The 20739-nt window shown below is 42.6% G+C and overlaps 1 protein-coding gene across 3 annotated transcripts in view; it reads left to right on the top strand.

Moving 5' to 3' along the window:
* Positions 1-255: 255 nt before the first annotated feature.
* Positions 256-20739, top strand: part of MID1 (midline 1) — a 376348-nt gene continuing 355864 nt past the window's right edge. Inside the window, exons 1-2 of one of the 3 annotated variants that reach the window (XM_036840252.1) lie at positions 264-411; positions 1894-2075. The gene's annotated coding sequence lies outside the window, so the exon portion shown is untranslated. Of the gene's footprint in view, positions 412-1893; positions 2076-20739 lie in introns of all 3 variants that reach the window. The other 2 variants (XM_036840249.1, XM_036840256.1) reach the window with 2 other exon arrangements.

Below are 20739 nucleotides of genomic sequence, written 5' to 3'. Positions count from 1 at the left end.
TTACAGACTGCCGGGATAAAGATGATTTTAATTAAATCGCACAAATCCCTTTGTATTGCAACCAAACCACACGCAGGCTGGCTGACTCTGAGCCATTCTGGCGTGTGGAGAGTTAACCGGGTTACCGGGCTTCCTAGTTAACTTCTTTCACCAGGAATGCAATTCGTGTTTACCTATATAAGGAAACCTGTTAGGCTGACCTGAGTTTGGCGGATTTTTGCGCTGACTGGGAGGCGTGGAAGCACACAGCCCGGAGAGGGGGAGTGATTCCGAGCTGGACAGAGCAAGCTCCCTGAACGCCCCAGTCATTCAGCTGACCCGAGGCAGCCTGCTTGGAGGACCTACAGGTTTGCCTCTTCCAGATCACAGTTGAGGAACAAAAACCCCGTCCTAGGAAAAATGGGGAAGCCGGTGAGTCTTACCGATCTCTCTCTGCTTGCTTCTGCTAAGGGGCACGCCTCATTGCTCTCACCCAGGAAGCAAAGGGAGAGGCGTCGCTCAGCCTCTCACTCCACAGCTCCTTCCTGAACAAACACAATGCTTCGCAAATACCTCCAGACAACTTTTCCTGCCTGTTTTGTACCCCAAGAATCCACAGAGGCAGTGATTTTCGCTCCTTAGACATTCCAGAGAGTGTTTTTTTTACTAGCCAAGAGTTTCTCTCCCACCGCGATGAGCAAACTTTCTCATCTTTGTTGCACTCTGAAAGAGTGGAAATGAGCCCTGGGGTGCTTTGCGAGAAGGCTGAGTCCCCCAAGGAAGTAATAGTAAATCTAAGTGGGGTTCTTAAAACCACAGGCAGTGTGATAGTCTGCAGAAGTGCAATTTGTCACTAAAAAGGCAGTCTGAAGGTATCATTTTTCATTCATGCGGCAGCAAAATCCTTGCATCCTGCACATGTAATAAAGGACACCTTCTGAGACACTGAGGAAAGAAAGAAGCCGAGCGGGGCTCTTTGTTCTAGACAATGTAAAGAAGCCCACTCTTGTATTTTGACAAGTAGCGTATGTCTATTTATACATAAGGCAAGAACGATGAATAAAGGCTTTATGTCAAAGGCATTGCAGTCGATTGAGTTAAATTTTGGCTCTATTCTATATGTAGACAAAAATTGAAATCTGAATGTAATTAAACATGGAAATGTGAAAGTGTTTAACAGACTTGCAGGGGAATTTTAGTAATACTCGGGAATGGTCAATTATCAGAGGCAACTGAGTGAGAAAGAAGAAAAAGCTATTCCAGCTGAGTTCTGGGGCGTAGGTAAAACTTTTGAAAAGAAAGTCGATTTTTTTTTTTAATAGTATAGCCATCCAAAGTGGTTTTGGAATTGGGTACAAATTTTTATTTTTTTATGGCAAGGTGGTTTTGTTAATTGAGTGAGCTTGGATAATTGTTTTGAACGATTTGACTGTTCATCTCGCAGAGAAATATTGTCGTTTTCTGTCGCAGCGACTTAATCCTAAGGGTTTGGGGAGCAGGCAAGTGGCACAAAGACCCAATTTCCAATTTCTCATATTAAGAAATTATTATTTTTTAATTAATTTCAAGAGAAGTAATCAGCGCAAGCAAGCAGATTTGAGAGAATGGCCACTTTTTTAAAAATTGCAAGTCATGGTCCATTCCCTAGTGAGGCTATTGGTTCAATACAGGGATTGGCAACTGCTTATTCATAAAAACAAAAGCTATGGCCAGTTTTATTTAGCGCTCTCGACTTGAAAAAGCCTTACTGTTCGCGGTAACACAGTTTAAATGAAACCTGCTCACCTCGATGGGAATGAAACCGAGAAAAGCAGTGTGTGTAATACAGTAGATGTCTTAGTAAATAAAATTAATAACACAAGCAGCAGAACTGAGAAGACTAATGCAAATGTTTTAAAGCTTGTTATCTCCTAGGTGCTGCTCAGAAAAACAGGAGTCTTGATATTGTATTGCTTTTGATGGGAATTAGCAACCCAGGAGGCACAAAACACTATTTTAAAATACACGGTTAATAACAGATGTTTACACCGGCTTGTCTCACCCTGCCGAAGAGATGGCCCCAAGCCAAATCAACTAGCACGTCTGCCATTTTTTCTGTGAGTTGATATGTACGCAGTTATTATACACTAATTACATCAACAGCCACAGGAATATATAACCAGAAAGATAGATAAGTCTCCTAGGGTGAGGAGCGCTGGGGGTAAGCTTGGGGTTTGGGGAATCTCCTGTTTCGAGTTCTCCTTGCCAGTGTCTTATGAATGACTGTCAATGACTGGGAGCCCTGACTCCTGAATCTACTTACCTTTGGCTCCTCAGGCAGCTCATTTGGGGGCAGTAATAGTGATTATTGTATTTAACACCTGGCCATTAATAGAGTTCCAGGAAGATTCCTTCTTGAAGATTAAAGTTATTTCAGTGTCAGAACTAATCCTGCAATGAGAGGCAGGTAGGATGTGGTGGTGTTGCATTAGCTCTTTTCGAGTCACTGGTGCTGCGTGCTTGTGTGGACGTTGGAACCATTCGGCAGTGAAGGAGGATGAAAAATCCTGGGGGCGGAAAAAGAGAGTAACGGAGCATTAATACGGTCCTTTGCTAATGTGTGTTGTGACTCCCCGAAAAAGTGCAGCATATGGAGTATGGTTTGCTGCCAATTTACCTGATGGCTCCATTTTTTCCTGATCATCCCGAGGAACATTCTCTAAGGCAAAGCTTCCCAACAGATGGGCCACAGAGTACTGGTAGATGATCAGTGGGTTGCAAACATGCCCAGGACTTGATCCCTCTTGGCATCTGGGTCATCTAGCTGTGCCTGGGCTGGGCGTATCCCCCTGAAGGCTATCCGTGGACCACATAGCTTCCTCAGTTTGCCCCAGTATGTTGTACAGATAGGGTCAATTGCTATATCTGTCATGATGTGTAAAAGCTAGGAAACCGTCTTTGGCAATCCAGGCCCAGAATACAGATAGAGCCAGTCAAAATTCAACTACACGGTGTTAACCCGAGCCTTGGGGCTCAATGTGATGGAAAATACCCTAATTTTTATCATCTTTCATGCTACGGTGGGGATGTCAAGGTCCTCTGTATGTTATCCAGTTTTCCCCCTTTATTCTATAAAGAATTTAAATAAGTATTTGTGCGTGTGTTGCTGTCGTCGTCATTGTTGTTCTATTCTTAAAGATCTCCTGGAAAGCTGATGGCAAAGTGTTTCCTCCTGGGATCCTTTCTAACGTTTTGTTATCATTTATACTTCCCTTTCCCAAACTGCTATCACAGTGTGTTTGGCTGAGATTCTCCTGCCACCAGTGTGGCCTAGTCCAGAGGCAATGACATAAAAGAACCTGGTTTCAGAAGTTATTTATCAATTGTAAATTCTTTCCTTAGACCCTGTACCAAATTTGTACACAGCATTCCTATCCCTGGTGAACTTTCTCTGGCTTTCTCTGCCTACCATTTGACATCAATTACCTTTTCAAAAACATTTTGTGTTATTAATTCCTGTTACATTCATTCAGCAAATATTTATTGAGTGCCTTTTGAAGTCCTATGCTAAGTACTCGGGAGGAAAAGCGGGCATACAAGAGACAGATGAATTTAAACCAAATCTTCATGCAACTGATAGCATTTCCGCAAAGAGAAGTCTCATTGCCTGCATGGTGTGCAGCATTTGAAGTATGATTTGCTACAAACTTACTCGACCACTCACTTTTTTGGCTGATCGTCCTGAGGGACACTCTTGAAGTCAGAGCTTTCCAGCTGCTGGGCAGAAAACAGGTAACACACAGGTCAAGATGTTCATGCTTTCTGGTCACTACCAGATGATTTCCAGGTCAGAACGTGTCCGGTAGATGCCCTGCAGAGCGTCTCTTAGTGACAGGGAGCTGGATGATACCTATTTATATTTTGCTGATGTATTCTTCAAGGCCACATTTTCTTGGATTGTCAGGGGTTCCTAGGGCACCACATTAAGAAGAGAGGTTTCCAGAGTACTAGGTGACTCGAGAGCTTTTATACTGGCTTTTAACCACTGGAAATTACTAATTGTCCAGGGACAATTCTTATGAGGCTGGCAGGAGCACCATGCTGTTACTTGTAGGGTTGTAGATGTGAGGCTCAGAGTCAGGGACCGCGAATCAACAACTGGTTTGCGCCAGTAGGATTTTCCAAGTATCTAGGACATTGGCAAAACCAATTTAAAATCTATTTATATTTGAAGAAAGCTTGGCTGGCGAGGTGATAGACACGACTAGACTAGGACTTCTAGTTAAATGTAAAAGTACATTTCCATTTTTTAATTAATTGCTTGCAATCACATGGAAGGGAAACTTCTGTGAGTGAAGCTTTCGGAGAAATTGAGTTACTTTATGTACAGTTGCCCAGGGTTCAGTTAATTTTGATTTTTATTTAAAAGGAAAATGAAAATGGCTAGCAGTGCTTTGTGGAATGTAGCATTCTCAGCTATGCTGGCTGCTTGATAGCTGGATCTGCATAAAGATTGGCTCCAACTGCACACACTGTCTTGTGAGTTGCTCTTCACTTGTCTAAACTTGAGACAGAGATGAAATTAAGCAGAACCCCCTCAATTTGACAGTTTGAGTTTTAACACGTGACAGAATTGGAATTTTGGTCAAAGAGCTCGAGCCAGGAAATCCTGCATTATTTATAGCTATTGTTCTGCAACAGAGGCCTTGGTTATTTAAACCAGAATTATTCCCCCCTCCCCCATGAGTATCTAATTGTGCAGCTATTTCGATCTGTACTGACAGAGTCATCATGTATTGCCTTGGGGAACAAAACAGTACATAAACTACTAGAGAACAGATAACAAGTTTATTCGAACTGATATACTTGGCTTAAAGCTAAGAAACAAAAGAATAGCAGTGTTTCCTAAGTTTCTTCCAAAGTAGTGGATGGTGGCTTTGGCTAAGTCATCTTAAACTTCTCTGGGATTCAATTTCCTCATCTATCACTGGAGACATAAATACACAATTCACTGGACAGTTATGAGTATTGAAAGCACCTAGCACAATGCTGGGCAGGAGGCCAATCAATAAGTATTAGTTGGATGTGAAATGTGTCGGGGTGGATGAGGTATCCTCGAGTAAACAGTTAAGGGGTGGGGACTTCCCTGGTGGTCCAGTGGTTAAGACTCCGAGCTCCCAATGCAGGGAGCCCCGGTTCGATCCCTGGTCAGGGGGACTAGATCCCACATGCCGCAACGAAAGATCCCACGTGCAGCAAAAAAAAAAAAAAAAAAAAAAAGGCAATTAAGGGGTTGAAGAAGTAGAAGACGAACACTGGTGTCCCATATGTCATTTTGCCCACTCGGTGATTTAAAATATGCTTTTCAGTGAAGCATGATATACTTTCTAATGTCTTGTACCAGGCCTCTTTTCTAATTTGTGTTACCTGTTTGTCCCCTCTAGGTTTTGTGTTTGAGACTCTTGTTCTAAAGGCTTCGGTAGCAATCTATATTATCTCAAACATAAGTTTCCCCCTTTTAAGGTGTTTTCCCCAAAGTAACACATTTTATAAGCAAAACAAAAAAATACTCATTTGGTACGCATTAATTTGACAGCTTGAAAGCTTTCCAACAGGAGTGGTGGGAGAGACTGGGCTAGTAAGTTCATTGATAAAATCCACTTGTTTTATTAACAATAAGTAGAAATCTCCCTGGCTTCAGTTCATAACAGTGGTTTTCCAGGGGTCTTGAGGATGGACTTCTCTAAGGTGTTATGCCCCCAAGGTTATCCTCAGATCCCATTCTCTTTCTCCCACTCCCCACCCATCACATCCCACCCCAGTGGAATATAACATTTAATCTGATGTCGCTCCTAGGATGTGGACGGGATGTGTCCTGTGGGCTGATGTGCCCTGCCAAAAGTTCACTCCTGGCTAAGGCAAGTGGGGACCGTACGGTGTTGGTTTGATGAGGAAACAGGGCAGCTGTATGAGTCAGCTCAGGCTGCTATAACAAAACAGCACAGACTGGGTGGTCAAATCCCAGACATTCATTTCTCCGAGTTCTGGAGGCTTGTAGATAGCCGTCTTCTCACTGTGTCCTCACATGATGGAGAGAGAGCAGTCTCTCTTCCTCTTCTTACACAGGCACTAATCCCACCATGGCGATCCAGCCGTCATGACCTCATCTGACCCTAGTTACCTCCCAAAGGCCCCATCTCCAATATCACCGCACTGGGGGTTCGGGCTTCAACATATGAACTTGGTGGGGGGGGGGCACAATTCAGTCCACAGAAGTGGCTTTATCAAAACGTAGATCAAGTGACTCTCTATTTCTGACTTATTTTCACTGAACTTGAGATAACCTCTATTGTAAGATACAGCATTAAGAAAGAAAAAATATTCTTCCATTTAAACCCTAACAGTGTTTTCTTAACATTGAAGCATTTTATGCTACTTTTATTGAAAGGATTCTTCTAGGCTTATTTAGAGCAATGTTTTACAAAAATCATGTATTCCTCCTGTGCATACATAAAATGGAAAATATAGTCAGGATAAACTTTTTAAGATTCCAACTTTGCTAAATCACTTTTCATTTGGAGTTGTCATGTGTGTGCTTTTCTGCACGATGCCATCATGTTCTGTGCCAAAATACAGCATTTTTTAAAAAGAGCTTCTCTACTGTCTCCGAGTCTCTACCAAAAGGTAACAACCAGAACTATGTTCCTTCCTCAAATGGTCCTACCTAGGAATGCAGTTATCCCTTCATACCCCCAGGAATATCCACCAAGTGACTACAGTTGTCAATGCGCTCATTCTTTAGCCCTTCTGACACATTTCCACAAATGTGTTAAGAACCAGCACTCTTGGTGGGTTCCATTGATCTCCTAGGTATCTGTCCAGACGACTTTCCTCTAGTCCCACCTGAGCCCTAAGAGGATCTCTTTCTGGCCTGGAGGAAACCTTTCCTCCTTTTCATTTCTTTGAGAGGCTTTGCCAAGCATGTGACTTCTCTTCTCCTAATGTGGGGGGCTTGTTTCAAATAATGCCTAGAACTCAGTAGAAGTGAGAAAAATATGAACTTCTATGACCAAGAAGGTTCATGGGTGGGCAATGACAATTATATCATGACTGCCCCCTGGGCAGCAACAAGTGTAAGATACATCCCAATGTCAGCCTTGTTAAACTGGAAAGCATTTCCCCTGAGAACTCAGGAAATAGAGTGTATCTCCCCCATCCCACAGGAATGCCTAAAATCTCAGCATTATAGAATGATTTAATTGTCTTTTAAGGTGTCAAGAGTGTTTTAGTAGAAATTAATGGCTCTAGAGAGAGCAACAATTGTAGTTGCCGTATTTACTGCTTTGGCGTGGGTTTCTTTCCCATTAAGATGAAGTAAGACAGCAAGAGCCTGTGAAGATGGGACAAGGGATGGGATAGCGATGAGGATATGGGAATGGAAAGAAAGCAGGAAAAGAGAAAAAAAGGAGAAGCTCAACATTCATTCAACAATATTTATCAAATTCCTGCTTTGAACCAGGCATCACCCTACGTGCTAAGACCGAAGTGGTGCCTGCACTCAAGTACATAACAGTCTAGTGTAGGAGACAAGCGTTGATGACATATCATGCAAACAAGAGTAAAAGTCTGCCTAGAATAAAAGCTATATAGTTATATGTTGCCATGAGATTGTACTGGGAGGATTTAGATGATCAAGGGAAGTCAGGGAAAGCTTCCCCAAGAAAGGGGTGCTTCAACTGAGAGGTAGTAGGAAGGGATGTGAGTCAGTGTTTGGAGGGGTAGGAAATGGCCAGACTGTATCAGGGGGTTTTCAACAAGGGATGACATTTGTCTTTCAGAAAGACCACATTGGCAGCATCCTGGAGACTAGATCGGAGGGCATCAGAGTGAATGTGGGTGAGCCTAAAAGAGGAGTCCAGGGAAAGACGATGTCTACTTGTACTAATATCGTGGAGGTAGACAGGAAGAGAAGTGGGTGGATTTCAGTTATATTTCACAGGTGAAATAGACAGCAGTGGGTAATGAATGGGACATGAGCGATGATGAGGGACCAGGAAGCGTCAAGGCAGACTCCCAGGAATTTGGTCCACCTAACTAGAGGAATAGTGGTGTCATTAATGATGTAGGGAACAATGAAAGTTGACCTAGTTTGACAGTAGAGAGAGGAATCATTTGTAGCCTGATGCAGTGGAAGATGCACGAGCTTTGGGGCCGGAAGTCTTGGCGTGGGTTCAAGTCCTCGCTCATCCATTTACTAGCTTTGTGATACTAAGTCTCTCTGAACCTCAGTTCTCCCATCTTTAAAATGAGGGGAATTCCGTGGAGGTCCAGTGGTTAGGACTCCCCGCTTCCACTTCAGGGGGCACAGGTTCGATCCCTGGTCGCGGAACTAAGATCCCGCAAGCCGTGCAGTGCGGCCAAAAAAGAAAAACAGAAAATGAGGCCGTAAACACCCATCTCACAGGGTTGTTGGGACAATCAACACAACTTCAGATATGGTCGAAGGTCCTACCTACATGAGTTACTATTATTATTCCAAAATCGACCAGCAATGAAGCCTACAGGAAGAGTGGCTATTTTCAAGAACTTCCGAGGGGGTGGGGTGGTGTGTGAGAGTTTTGACAGCTGAGATCTCAACACTCTGTAAGTTTACCTTAGTGAAGTTTCGCCTTGTTGATAATGTACAGGGCAGCTATTGGCTTCAGCTGTCCAGTGAATTCCTTCTATTTCATTCCAACCCCCTCTCCTCCTCTCTCTCAGCCTGGATTAAGGGATCCCATATAGGAATAAGCTACATTGCTTTTCTCAGCTGAGATCCCTTATCACTTGTAAGAGGACTATGGGATTTAGGAAAATGTAACCCGAGAGTTTGCACTAACAGATGAGCACAGTCGATTAACTACATACTCCCTGTAGGGTTTGGGTGAAGGCTTTCCCATTCTGTTTTTCTAGCATCAGTTTAGCGGGAGCATTTTATACGACATATGTAATTCCGCTGCCCTTGAGTGACCTCAGCGAATTCCATTCTGGCTTCCAAATATTCCCTCGTTAAAGGGAGCCATTAGACAGTGAAAGCTGCAGCCATCGGGTTAGGAAAACGCTGCAATGAGCAGGTGAAAGGGCAGAAGGGGTTAAGCCCCCCGTGGAAACCAGGTGTTAGCGTCCCTCTCTGCAGGTGCTCTGGCGTTGTAGGATCCTAGTCGCTACCAAAAGTCTCCCCCTGTCGCCTGGTTCCACTTCTTTCCCTCTGTTCTTGACCCACTATTGTCTCTTTATAGCCACATTTATCTCTCACTGAATTATCAGAAAGATTAAGTGTCCCATCCAGACCCCATTCAGTTATTTTTCCACGCAAGAAACACTTATTTTCATACAGAAAAATGGGTGGGAGGGAGTGGGAGGCATTTTATTTCATTATTTCACTTGTTTGGGTGGAAGAATGTGACACATTTGTATGACTTTTCGGATAACCAAGTTGTGCTTGGTTCTCCATCTGGATATTTGAGAGTTTACTGTATACACCCAGGCAGGGATTTGGGTTTGTGGGAGGAGTGGAGAAGGAAGTGGAGTGGAAGTTCTTAATCTGAATTAGAAGTCTTAGGCATGCTTTTTTTTTTAAAAAGGAATTCCTTTATTTATTTATTTATTTGTTTGTTTGTTTGTTTATTTATTTATTTTTATTCATTTTTGGCTGTGTTGGGTCTTCGTTTCTGTGCAAGGGCTTTCTCTAGTTGAGGCAAGTGGGGGCCACTCTTCATCGCGGTGCGCGGGCCTCTCACTGTCGTGGCCTCTCTTGTTGCGGAGCACAGGCTCCAGACGCGCAGGCTCAGTAGTTGTGGCTCACGGGCCCAGTTGCTGCACGGCATGTGGGATCTTCTCAGACCAGGGCTCGAACCCGTGTTCCCTGCGTTGACAGGCAGATTCTCAACCACTGCGCCACCAGGGAAGCCCCAAGCATGCTTTTAAGACCTTCCTCTTTCCACTACCTTCCCTGCCTTTATAATTTTTTCTCTGTGTGGTCCATTTTGATGCAAATGCATTTCAAGGTATAAGAGCAATTTAAAAAGGCGATTCTAAATCCGAATTGTATCTCCCAGAGGAGCTGCCTTTTCACTTCATAAAGACCCACTTGGCTTTAGTTTTGCTGAGTTCAAAGCAGGAGCACTCAGTAGAAACTTCTAATTAGCATGTGCAATAGTAGTTGGTCCAAGTCTGGATGTTTGAGGAGTCACAATGCAGTAGCAGGAGCTAGACAGTGTCAAACCAGAGAGAGTTCACTTTGTCTGTGAATGTAGTGACCTGCCAATAGTAAATCATTTGCCAATAGTTCAAAGATAAAGAAGGAACCTGGTAGAATGATCCAAAGTGAAGGTTGCAGCAAAGAGAAAGCACATCAGACATTACAGTGAATGAAAAATGGTGAGAACTTCTGTTTCCAGGCCCCCAAATAAAGCTCTTGCAAAGATAAAGATGTGAGCTTTGCACACCATCAGGCCTTCTGATCTGTTTATCCTGCTCAGGAAGACTGAAATTGGGGAGGAGGAAGGTCTCCGCCAACAGATTGTAGGTCATAAATTAGTTAATAAAACCTGTCCCGTGTTATCTCTGAAGCAGTCTATTTTATATATACTTGTCCATTTGATTTATTTGTTTCTCTGCTTACTCCAGGCTGTATTTTGGTAGCATAAGTCAATATGTGAGTTTTAGATTATACAAAAGTTTATTTTTAAATGACCTGCCTTCTGTGGGGAAAAGAACAGTTGTGTGTGTGTGTGTGTGTGTGTGTGTCGTATATAACTTATTGCTGTTGATCAGGAGTTTCACAGTTAACTTTAGATGTCAATATATAACACTAGTAATTCCAATGAAACGTGAATATTGTTATATGCCAAAATATATTTATCGTAAAATTAATTTTTATTGCTGCTTCCAAGACCTTTTCAGGGCTTATATGGTTCCTGTAGAATATTTCCACATACTACTGTTAGTACACCCAGTTCTTGTTTTATCTATTAGAGTCACTATGGATGATATAGCGACACTCTACGTATCTATGTATGTATCTATGTATGTTACATGTATACAAATGTATGTTTCCCTTTGAAAGTTGTAGCCATTGTTGACTGATTATTTTTAGGTCGAATGAAACATAAGAAAAGAAAAGGTCACTTTTTTTTTTAAGACCAAATGTGATGATTTAGAAGTCATGTGGAAGTCCAAAGAGGTCAGGGGTAAAACAAAGAAAGGAAAAGAAAAAAGAGTATAAGAAAGAAAAGAGTAGCGGGAGATGATAGAGGAAAGGAGGTCTCAAAGCAACAAAAATCTACTCTCCCCTCCCCAGCCAAGTCCACCCTCCATCTATAAACAAAAGCCTAGCAAACAAGCAGGTGGAAGACAAAGGGATCAAGAAAAGAAGGGGCAAGCCACAAATTGCTAGAAAATACTGGGGACCAAAGAGAGAGAGAGAGAGAGAAAGAGAAAACAAAACACAAAAGAAAGGGTGAGAATGAAACTTCACGGGAAATGCTTGCAAAGTTAAAGCAAATGGGCGGGAAAAGCCAACTACAGAAGTAAGTAAGAAATGAGGAGGTAACATTAAAAAATCAAGAAATATGATACGAGACAAAAATGGTCATTGTGCTTGAGTCGGTGGGGCTGAGAAGACATTGTTCTCTAGGTGTCTTGATAAAAAAGCGGATTAGATGGCACAGAAATGAAAGCGGGCAAGTGATGGAAGACAGCAGGAATCAGGTGAAAGGGGCACTATTCTTCCCCATGACAAGACAGCCAGCCAAGGGGTAGGTGCGAGAGACTGGCTGCGGAGTAATGTCCTGGCGGGGTTCATCCCGGTGAGACTGACCCCTAGAAATGGCAGGGCTTGTCTGGTTTTTGTAATTAGTCGTATTCTGTAATAGTAGTGTGAACGCAGTTTGCTTTATTTATTTATTTGTTGGCTGTGTCGAGTCTTAGTTGCAGCATGAGGGATCTTTCATTGCGGCATGCAGACTCTTAGTTGTGGCACGCAGGGTCCAGAGCACGTGGGCTCTGTAGTTGCGGCAGGCGGGCTCTCTAGTTGTGGCATGCGGGCTTAGTTGCCCCACGGCATGTGGGATCTTAGTTCCCTGACCAGGGATTGAACCGGCGTCCCCTGCATTGCAAGATGGATTCTTAACCACTGGACCACCAGAGAAGTCCCTGCAATTTGCTTTTTAAATGTCCCTACTCAAAAACGCCAGTGTAGCAGGAATCCCGGCTCCTTAGCTCTGAGGTGCTCCAGAGCTGGTTGGCTATTCCTGATTTAATAAATGATTATTCTAGGGCAGTGGCCCTAGAATTATTCTAGCCTGGTGGCCTAAAGAGTTAATCCTCCAAATGCCTTCCATACTCCCAGGAGTCATTTACTGAGCCAGAAGAACCTGGCTTAATATTTATTGAACGCTGTCAATTTCTGAAGGGGAGTGGGAGGGAGAGGGTGTCTTTTCTGAATCCATTTCCACTATCAAGCTTTACCCAAGTACCCGATGCTTGACTCCCTAACTGCGAGGCTTAGAGAGCCTGTGCGTGAAATTCCAAATCCAGTCTCTTGTGGGTTTGGACTCGCTCGTTTATTTTTACTGTGCTTCGCTCATAATAACTTATGTTTGTAATTCAGCAACCCGAGGAATTGTCTTTATGGCACGTTCGGATCTTACAGTCAATCACACGCTTCAAGGTCCATTTCAGGAAATGAGTTTGACATAGCATGTTAACGGTGAATTATTCATTCTTACCTGCAGCAGGGCATGATGTTCAGAGTGGCCCGGGAAAGCTTACCGGTTGTTGAGTCAAAGTTACGCAGCTGTATTTAAAACTCCAGTGGGCGGTTCTGAAGATGGCAAACTTTACTTTGATACCGTGCCATAGCACCTCCATTAGTGCCCTGGTTAGAATGCAAACATCTGCTCGCTTTTATTGCCCATGTGTTACTTAAGATGGTCTGTTTCTTGATGACGTAAATCACTGGAATCAACTGACTATTTTTAAAGACTGTTTTAGTGTTTCCCTGAAACCATCACTCTTTACATTTGTTTAATAGATCATGGACCCTTTAGGTACACAAAAATTGTAAAGATCGTATTTTCTACCTTCCTGATCTTTTTCAAGGATGACATTATGACTCAAGGACCCTGGCCTGCTGTGGAATGCGTTGTCTTTGGGGGTTGTGTGCGCCATAGGTTTACATCAGCACATGAGGTCAAAAGAAACCTCACATTTTCATTCACTGAATATGGGACAGTGACCTACTGGTTTGTGCTCACCGACCATGGCTTTATGGATTTGCCTAGTTCAGTTTGCCCCGCAAGGGTTCGCTATTTCCTCCCCTGCATACTTATGTTACCCTGACGTGTGCCAGGCAATCTATTTGCCCTCCGGGCTACGCTCGTGTCCAGCACAGATAAGCTTCAGGGCAGCAAGGACCGTCACTTAAATTCCAACAGACTGGCTGTATTCCAGGGCCTCTTGGTGGGCAATTTTATCTTACTTTTATGGCAAGTAAGGGTTTGAAGCCAGTGGGACTGCTCAAGAAAATGAGATCCATGAAACAAAGAAAGGCTCTACCGATGGGATAAATAAAACCCATCAATTATGATCCCAGATTTGTAAAAAGACTGGCAAAAGGTATAATGAATACTATAATGGCTCTCCCTAGCCCACTGATTGGAAAGGCTTGGGAGGACATATCTGTACATACTGGGTCCTGTACCTTGTAGAATGTTACAAAATAGGCCAGATAGGTGAGAGCTCTCATGGCATTCCATAAAATATGGCTCTTAATCAAATCCTAGGATTGCATGGAGGCAGGAGGTTTCCATGGAATTCCCAAGTGAGAATATTGGAAGATGATAATTTGAAGACTGTGAAAGTTCCTGAAATTTGCCAAAGAATTAAGACAAGACTAATTAGGAGCTCTGAGAGACCAGACAGAACAAATGTGGAAATATTTGGTTGTAATGATTTCTATTTGTTTCTTATTCTTTCTGGGTTCCAAATATTGAATTTGTGAAAATGGGAGGGAGGAAATGAGTGTGTACCAAAGGGAAGCAGTTAGGGGTGGGAAAAAACATGCCCACTGCCTCATGACTGGGGAGACAAGAAGAATGAGATGGAGAAATTTGAGGCCCTTGCATGGAGTAAATGTAACAACTATAATGGAGTGTTTAAGAAAAAGAATATAGTGTTCTGTAAGTCGCAAATAGAGGGGTGTGAGAAGGGAGATAAATTAGAGTTCAAATTAATTTCATTTAATTAGTTGAAAAGACTAGATGAGTGGTCTTCAAACTTTTTCAATATTTCTGAGTATTCCTTTCCTCCCTCCCTCCCTCCCTCCCCCCCCCCCTTTCTCTCTCTCTCTCTCTCTCTCTCTCACACACACACACACACACACACACACACAGATGTACACATGATGCAAATTATTCCCCTATAAGTAAACCAAAATACAACTAATACATATGTGTTGCTTCCCATCCCAGCTAAGGAAAGATACAGAAAAGAAGAACGCACATTGAAGAACCATCACTAGCTGTTAATGCCCTGTTAGGAAGTGCAGAATGGCGTAGAGGTTAGGAGAACAAATTTCTCTGGGGGAGAGGGTGCCCGCTAACAAGCTTTTGACTTTGTTGGTTAATACTGCTTTTACTCCAAATCACTCAGAATTGTTTAGACTTCCTTCAGAGGTCCACGGACTTAGGCGGGACTTGGGATCTCTTTGTTAATATAACTAATGAAAAGGCTTGATAGCATGTTGAGACAGTGACCTGCCAGAGTTGAAGGTGGACATTCATTTTCTACCACCCTGTCTATTCAGTTCACAATGGACAGCTTTATAACTTTAAAGAATCTTTCTGAGACTAGATCAGCCTGGAGCTTTGTATATCAAACGTTACCCAGTATATTTGAATTAATGCTACGAAAATATTCAGGGATTGCCAACAACTGTTGTAACACATGTTGGCTCAAAACTAGTTTTTAAGAGTTTTGCCTGGTGACAAATTCTCTGTGAAATACTTGAACAAATTAAGTACAAAGTTAAAATTTGTTTGGAAGGTGATGTTTTACCCAGACTGGTTTTGTATTTCCTCCTGGATCGACAACATGTCATCCTTTTAGAAATCTACATGTCCTGAAGACCCATTTCAACAGGGCAAAAACCCTAATCAACAACAAAATCCTGTTCCTATGAATACGCAAAGATGGCAGCAATATTGAATGAAGGAAATGAATATCTGTAGCCATTTCCTCTTCCTGTCACTCTCAAGGAAATGTTCTTTGGATGGGAAAGAAAACCATGTTGAAGTCATCCTAAGATTATTAATAATTGTAGATTTCCAAAGTACTTCATTGCTGAAGTCTTCTTATCATAAACGCTTAATTTCACTTTTTCCTCCTCTTAAATGCCGAGGCACGGATGAATGATTTATTTGCTTGTTTTACTGAAAGGTAGTTTACAAAATTTGTATCCCTCTGTAGTGTTGTATAACAAAGAACACTGAGGAGAACACTTAGAATTTCCCGTCCTTCAAATGAGCTGTATGAAAATTCAAGAGCCCAAATCTTCCTTGCTAAGTGATCTCAGATCCTTAAGTAGAGATGTGTTTTCCTTTACACATATCTGATCCTTCAAGAGTGCTTATTTGTCATAATACCTTTCTGTGGTCGTGTCAGTTACTCTCACTCTTACAGAGTAACCGACAGGCAGAACAGTCTAAAAGTTCAACTTCAAACAAAGAGCTTGAGACATCCCTACCTTAATGCCAGAATTTGGATCATCTGGTAAGACTGTGTAATTTGGTTTCTTAACTAGAAAAATTGTAGAAGCAGAAGCTGGGGCCTGCCGGCTTTATTGTTCCCTGAGTGACCCTTCTGAAAGAAGGTACCTCTGTCACAGGGCACCTTTGTTTACTCACAAGCCTCCCCAGACATGCTCTCAAGTTCCATTTTGTAGGCAATAATATTTTTTAAACAATATTCCAGATGGCACCTATGAAATTAGTTTTTCCCACAGGCACATGGAAATAATGTCCCCAGTAAAATTATTTGGAGTCAATGCAGTAACACCAAAGATGTGATTTCATTGGTTGTTGTTGTTGTTTATTCAACAATCTGCAAGTCCTTTGTGTTCAGGGAAATCTGCTGGATACTTAAGGATAGTCAGAATGTTTTCGCGATTCCAGAATCTTCTACAACCTTCAAGTGCACTGTTCAGTGGAGGACAAAACCACTATAATATAAAGCACAAACCATTCATTTGTTCAACAACCATTTATTAGGCACCACTTTATTAGGCTATGGAGACACACGTTTCCTGCCCTCAAGGAAATTACAGTTTGATAAGGAATTTTAAATAGGTGCTAAGTAGAAGCACAAACTGAACATTTTCATTAGAAACATAACGTACATATAGCACGTGTGAAGAGAGCTATGATCTGTTGAGTGTCAGAAATAACAACTCTGGCTTATGCTTGTATCAATATTGACCTCGTAAAGACTCTGTAATTGACAGAAAAGGACTGAAACTGTTCTGTTGGCTGTTTTTTTTTTAAACTTATTTGCAAGCTATGGCTTCCGTTTCCGTTGTCTACTTGAAAATATAGTTTTGAAGTAGTTGTACCACTGCTCAAGCTTTAGTGAGCTTCAGCACCTCCAGGCAAGCGCTAGTAAAGAAGCAGATGGCTGGGCTTTACCTGCAGCAATTCTGATTCGACCGGTCTGGGGGCGGGGCCTGAGAGTCTGCATTCCTAACAAGTTTGCAGGTGATGCTGCTGGTCCAATGACCCTGTTTTGAGGAGAACCAGTTTAAGATATGGACACGCTGTTGCAATGCCTCCTAGATTCTGAGGAGAGAGTGGAAAATGTAGGGAATCTGCAGTTCTGGTCATGGCCATTGGAGTGAAAAAACCAATTGTCCCAACTCATGTAGAAATGAAATAAATTCTTCTTTGGACCGTTCAGGACCTCGGAAGTTGTCCGGTAAGGCTTTAGATCGGAGGAATTGTTAACTTATCCAAACTAGTTCAACCCTCTCTAATCAGTAGAATCAACTTGTTAACCGTGCAGCTGCATAACCCCTGGGGGCCTGATGCAAAGGGTTTGTTTGCTGTGGTCACAGAGCATTCGAGTTTCCACTTTCCACACACACCCGGGGGAATCACACTTTGCTGTCCCTGATCACTCGCGCACACCGTGAGGCAGTTTCACGTTTTGAGTGGAGAAGCCACACAAGACCGCATTGAGTGGGGCCGTGTCAAGGACGGATGGTTGGATGTGAGCTCACAACATCCCCAAGGGCCAAGAAAATCATGTCCTTTCTCCTGTGATGAGAGACACCCCATCTTTGGCCGTTTCCATTTGTAATTTCACTGGTGCAGTATGATAGCAAGAGAGCATTAAATGGCAAGACAGAAGCGATTTCTTGTCCTGGCTTACCCTGCACTGACCATTCTGTAACTTGTGACTTTTTGGGGTCAGTTCAGTCCTCTAGTCTGGAGTTCCTGGGTCTATAAGATGGGAATGCAAGGCGGCAGGAAATTTTTAAAGGGCCTTTACCATGCCGTCATTTGTTATTGAGTATTTTTGAAATAATGTTAAAAAAGCTTATTTTGAAACATGCTCAAAGGGAATTTTTAAAAAGTAATAGTATGAAATTACCATATAGCCCAGAAATTGCACTCTTGGACATTTATTCCAGAGAAATGAAATGTTCACTTAAAAACCTGTACACAAACATTCATAGAAACTTTATTCATGTTAGCCTGAACCTGGAGAGAACCCAAGTGTCCTTCAACAGGTAGAGCATTAAAGAAGCTATGGTACATCTACACCATGGGACACTACACAACAGTAAAAAGGAATGAACTACTGATACATTCAACAACCTGGATGAATCTCTAGGGAATTATTCTGAGTCAAAAAAAGCCAGTCCCCAAAGGTTATATACTGTATGATTCTATTTATATAACGTTCTTTAAAAAGACAAAATTTCAGAAATGAAGAGCCGATTAGTGGTTGCCAGGGGTTAGGGATGGAAGGGAGGGAGGGAGGTGTATGTAGTTACAAAAGGGTAACGCAAGGAATCCTTGTGGTGATGGTACTATTCTGCATCTTGATCCTGGTGGCAGATATACAAATCTGTACATGTGATAAAATTGTATAGAACTAAATACACACACACACACACCAATACAAGTAAAACAGGGGAAATCTGAATAAGATCAGTAGATTATATCAATGTCAGTATCCTCCTTGTGATATTATACTATCGTTTTACAAACTATTACCATAAGAGGAAATTAGGCAAATGGTACAAGGAGTTTCTTTGTGTTGTTTCTTACAACTGCATGTGAATCTATATTTACCTCAATGAAAATTTCAAGTAAAAAATAGCTTTTAAAAAAGTCATACACACAGGGAACTCTACTCAATATTCTGTAATAACCTATATAGGAAAAGAATCTAAAAAAGAATGGATGTATGTATAACTGAATTACTCTGCTGTACACCTGAAACTAACAGAACATTGTAAATCAACTATACTCCAATAAAAAAAAAATAATAATAAACCCCAATTTTGGATTAAAAAAAACCTAAGGAAATAATTTTTTTAAAAAGTCATACAGAACCTCATTTTCTGTGAGCCACTCTAGAAACCCAAAATTGGTGTTACTAGGACTTTTTTTAAAATTTTTATTGGAATATAGTTGATTTGCAGTGTTGTGTTAGTTTCAGGTGTACAGCAAAGTGAATCTGTTATACATACATGGTGTTACTATGATTTAAAATGCCTAGTTACACTTAGTAGTTTTTGTTAATTACTTGTAAACAGATCTTCTGTTCTACTTTTGTAAATTTTCTAGAAGTAAACTATGGAACATACATGAAACAATAAAGTATGATCCTCTACAGCAGGTATTGGCAAACTGTGGCCCACAGGCCAAATCCAGGTCTCCACCTGTTTTTGTACGGCCCACGAGCTAAGAATGGTTTTTACATTTTTTTAATTCAAAAAAAAATTCAAAAGAAGAATAATATTTTGGGACAAGTGAAAACTATATGAAATTCATGAATAGTTTGATTGGCACATAGCCACACTTGTTCATTGATGTATCGTCCATGGCAGCTTTGGGGCTACAACGGTACAGTTGAGTAGTTGCGACAGAGACTGACTCATAAAGCCTAAAACATCAACTCACCAACCCTTTTCAGGAAAAGTAGGTCCACCTCTGCATGAGAGGGATAATTGCCCAGAATTTGCTAGGCTCTGAGGGCTTCCCATTGTCATTTGGGTTTCCTAAAGTAGCCCTGAGCAGAGACATGTGATTTCCAGGCATTCCCTGAGACAACGAGGAAAAGGATGCTACCAGGTCACAACATAAACTCCATAGGAAAATGCCTGAGTTGATAGCATGTGATCTTGGGTTATGTTGCTTTGTCCTTCTGGCAAAAACATCACAACTTTCCAAACTCAGCCCATAGGACAACAGGCATCCGCTCAGAGGGAAGGAACGAGGTTTCTTGTGGAGCACGGGAAACAATATGATCTCAGAGCAAGACAGACTTGGGTTCCAATTCAAATCATCATTGAGCCATTTGCCAGCTCTGTTACCCTTCTCTCTGGAACTTTCTTTACACTTCTTTCAAATAGAGGTAATGATAACCAGTCTCAGGGGCGTTGAGAGGATCCAGTGAACTCATACGTCAGGTGCCTAGCCCGCAGCGGGACGCCGCAAACGCTGGCTCCGGGATGGGACGCCACTGCTTGCTCTGTTTCGTGTCTGGGCTCTCCGTGCCTCACATCCCTCAGTCTAACCCCAGAATCTACCAAGAGTTCTCAGAATCCTTTTTCAAACACCACCCTGGCTCCATTTTTGCAGCGTTCTCCACAAGTGTCTATGGAGTGTCTTTTTTTCAGAACGAGACCGTGTCCCTGTTGCCCAGACCTCTCCACCAAGTGTAAGCTCTGCCACAGTGGAATCTAAATCAAGTCTGTTTTTTTTTTTTTTAAATTTTATTTATTTATTTATTTATGGCTGTGTTGGGTCTTCGTTTCTGTGCGAGGGCTTTCTCTAGTTGTGGCGAGCGGGGGCCCCTCTTCATCGCGGTGCGCGGGCCTCTCACTGTCGCGGCCTCTTTTGTTGCGGAGCACACGCTCCAGACGCGCAGGCTCAGTAATTGTGGCTCACGGGCCTAGTTGCTCCACGGCATGTGGGATCTTCCCAGACCAGGGCTCGAACCCGTGTCCCCTGCATTGGCAGGCAGATTCTCAACCACTGCGCCACCAGGGAAGCCCAAGTCTGTTTTTCAATTAAAGGATGAAATATGTCGGGCTTCCCTGGTGGCGCAGTGGTTGGGGGTCCGCCTGCCGGTGCGGGGGACGCGGGTTCGAGCCCTGGTCTGGGAGGATCCCACATGCCGTGGGGCGACTGGGCCCGTGAGCCACGGCTGCTGAGCCTGCGCGTCTGGAGCCTGTGCTCCGCGGCGGGAGAGGCCGCGAGGGTGGGAGGCCCGCGCACCGCGATGAAGAGTGGCCCCCGCTTGCCGCGGCTGGAGAGGGCCCTCGCGCGGGGGTGAAGACCCAACACAGTCAAAAATACATATAAATAAAATTAATTAATTTAAAAAAATGTACTTTTAAAAAAAAATGGCTAATTGAGGCTCTTCCTTTAAAAAAAAAAAAAAAAGGATGAATAGGCCAATTCAGGTTTTTATTTTTTAATGTTTCCAGGCCTTCAGACTGTAAAGACA

This window comes from Balaenoptera musculus, chromosome X (assembly GCF_009873245.2).
Source record: "Balaenoptera musculus isolate JJ_BM4_2016_0621 chromosome X, mBalMus1.pri.v3, whole genome shotgun sequence".
Taxonomy (NCBI): Eukaryota; Metazoa; Chordata; class Mammalia; order Artiodactyla; family Balaenopteridae; genus Balaenoptera; species Balaenoptera musculus.
This window is presented reverse-complemented; position numbering and strand designations above follow the sequence as displayed.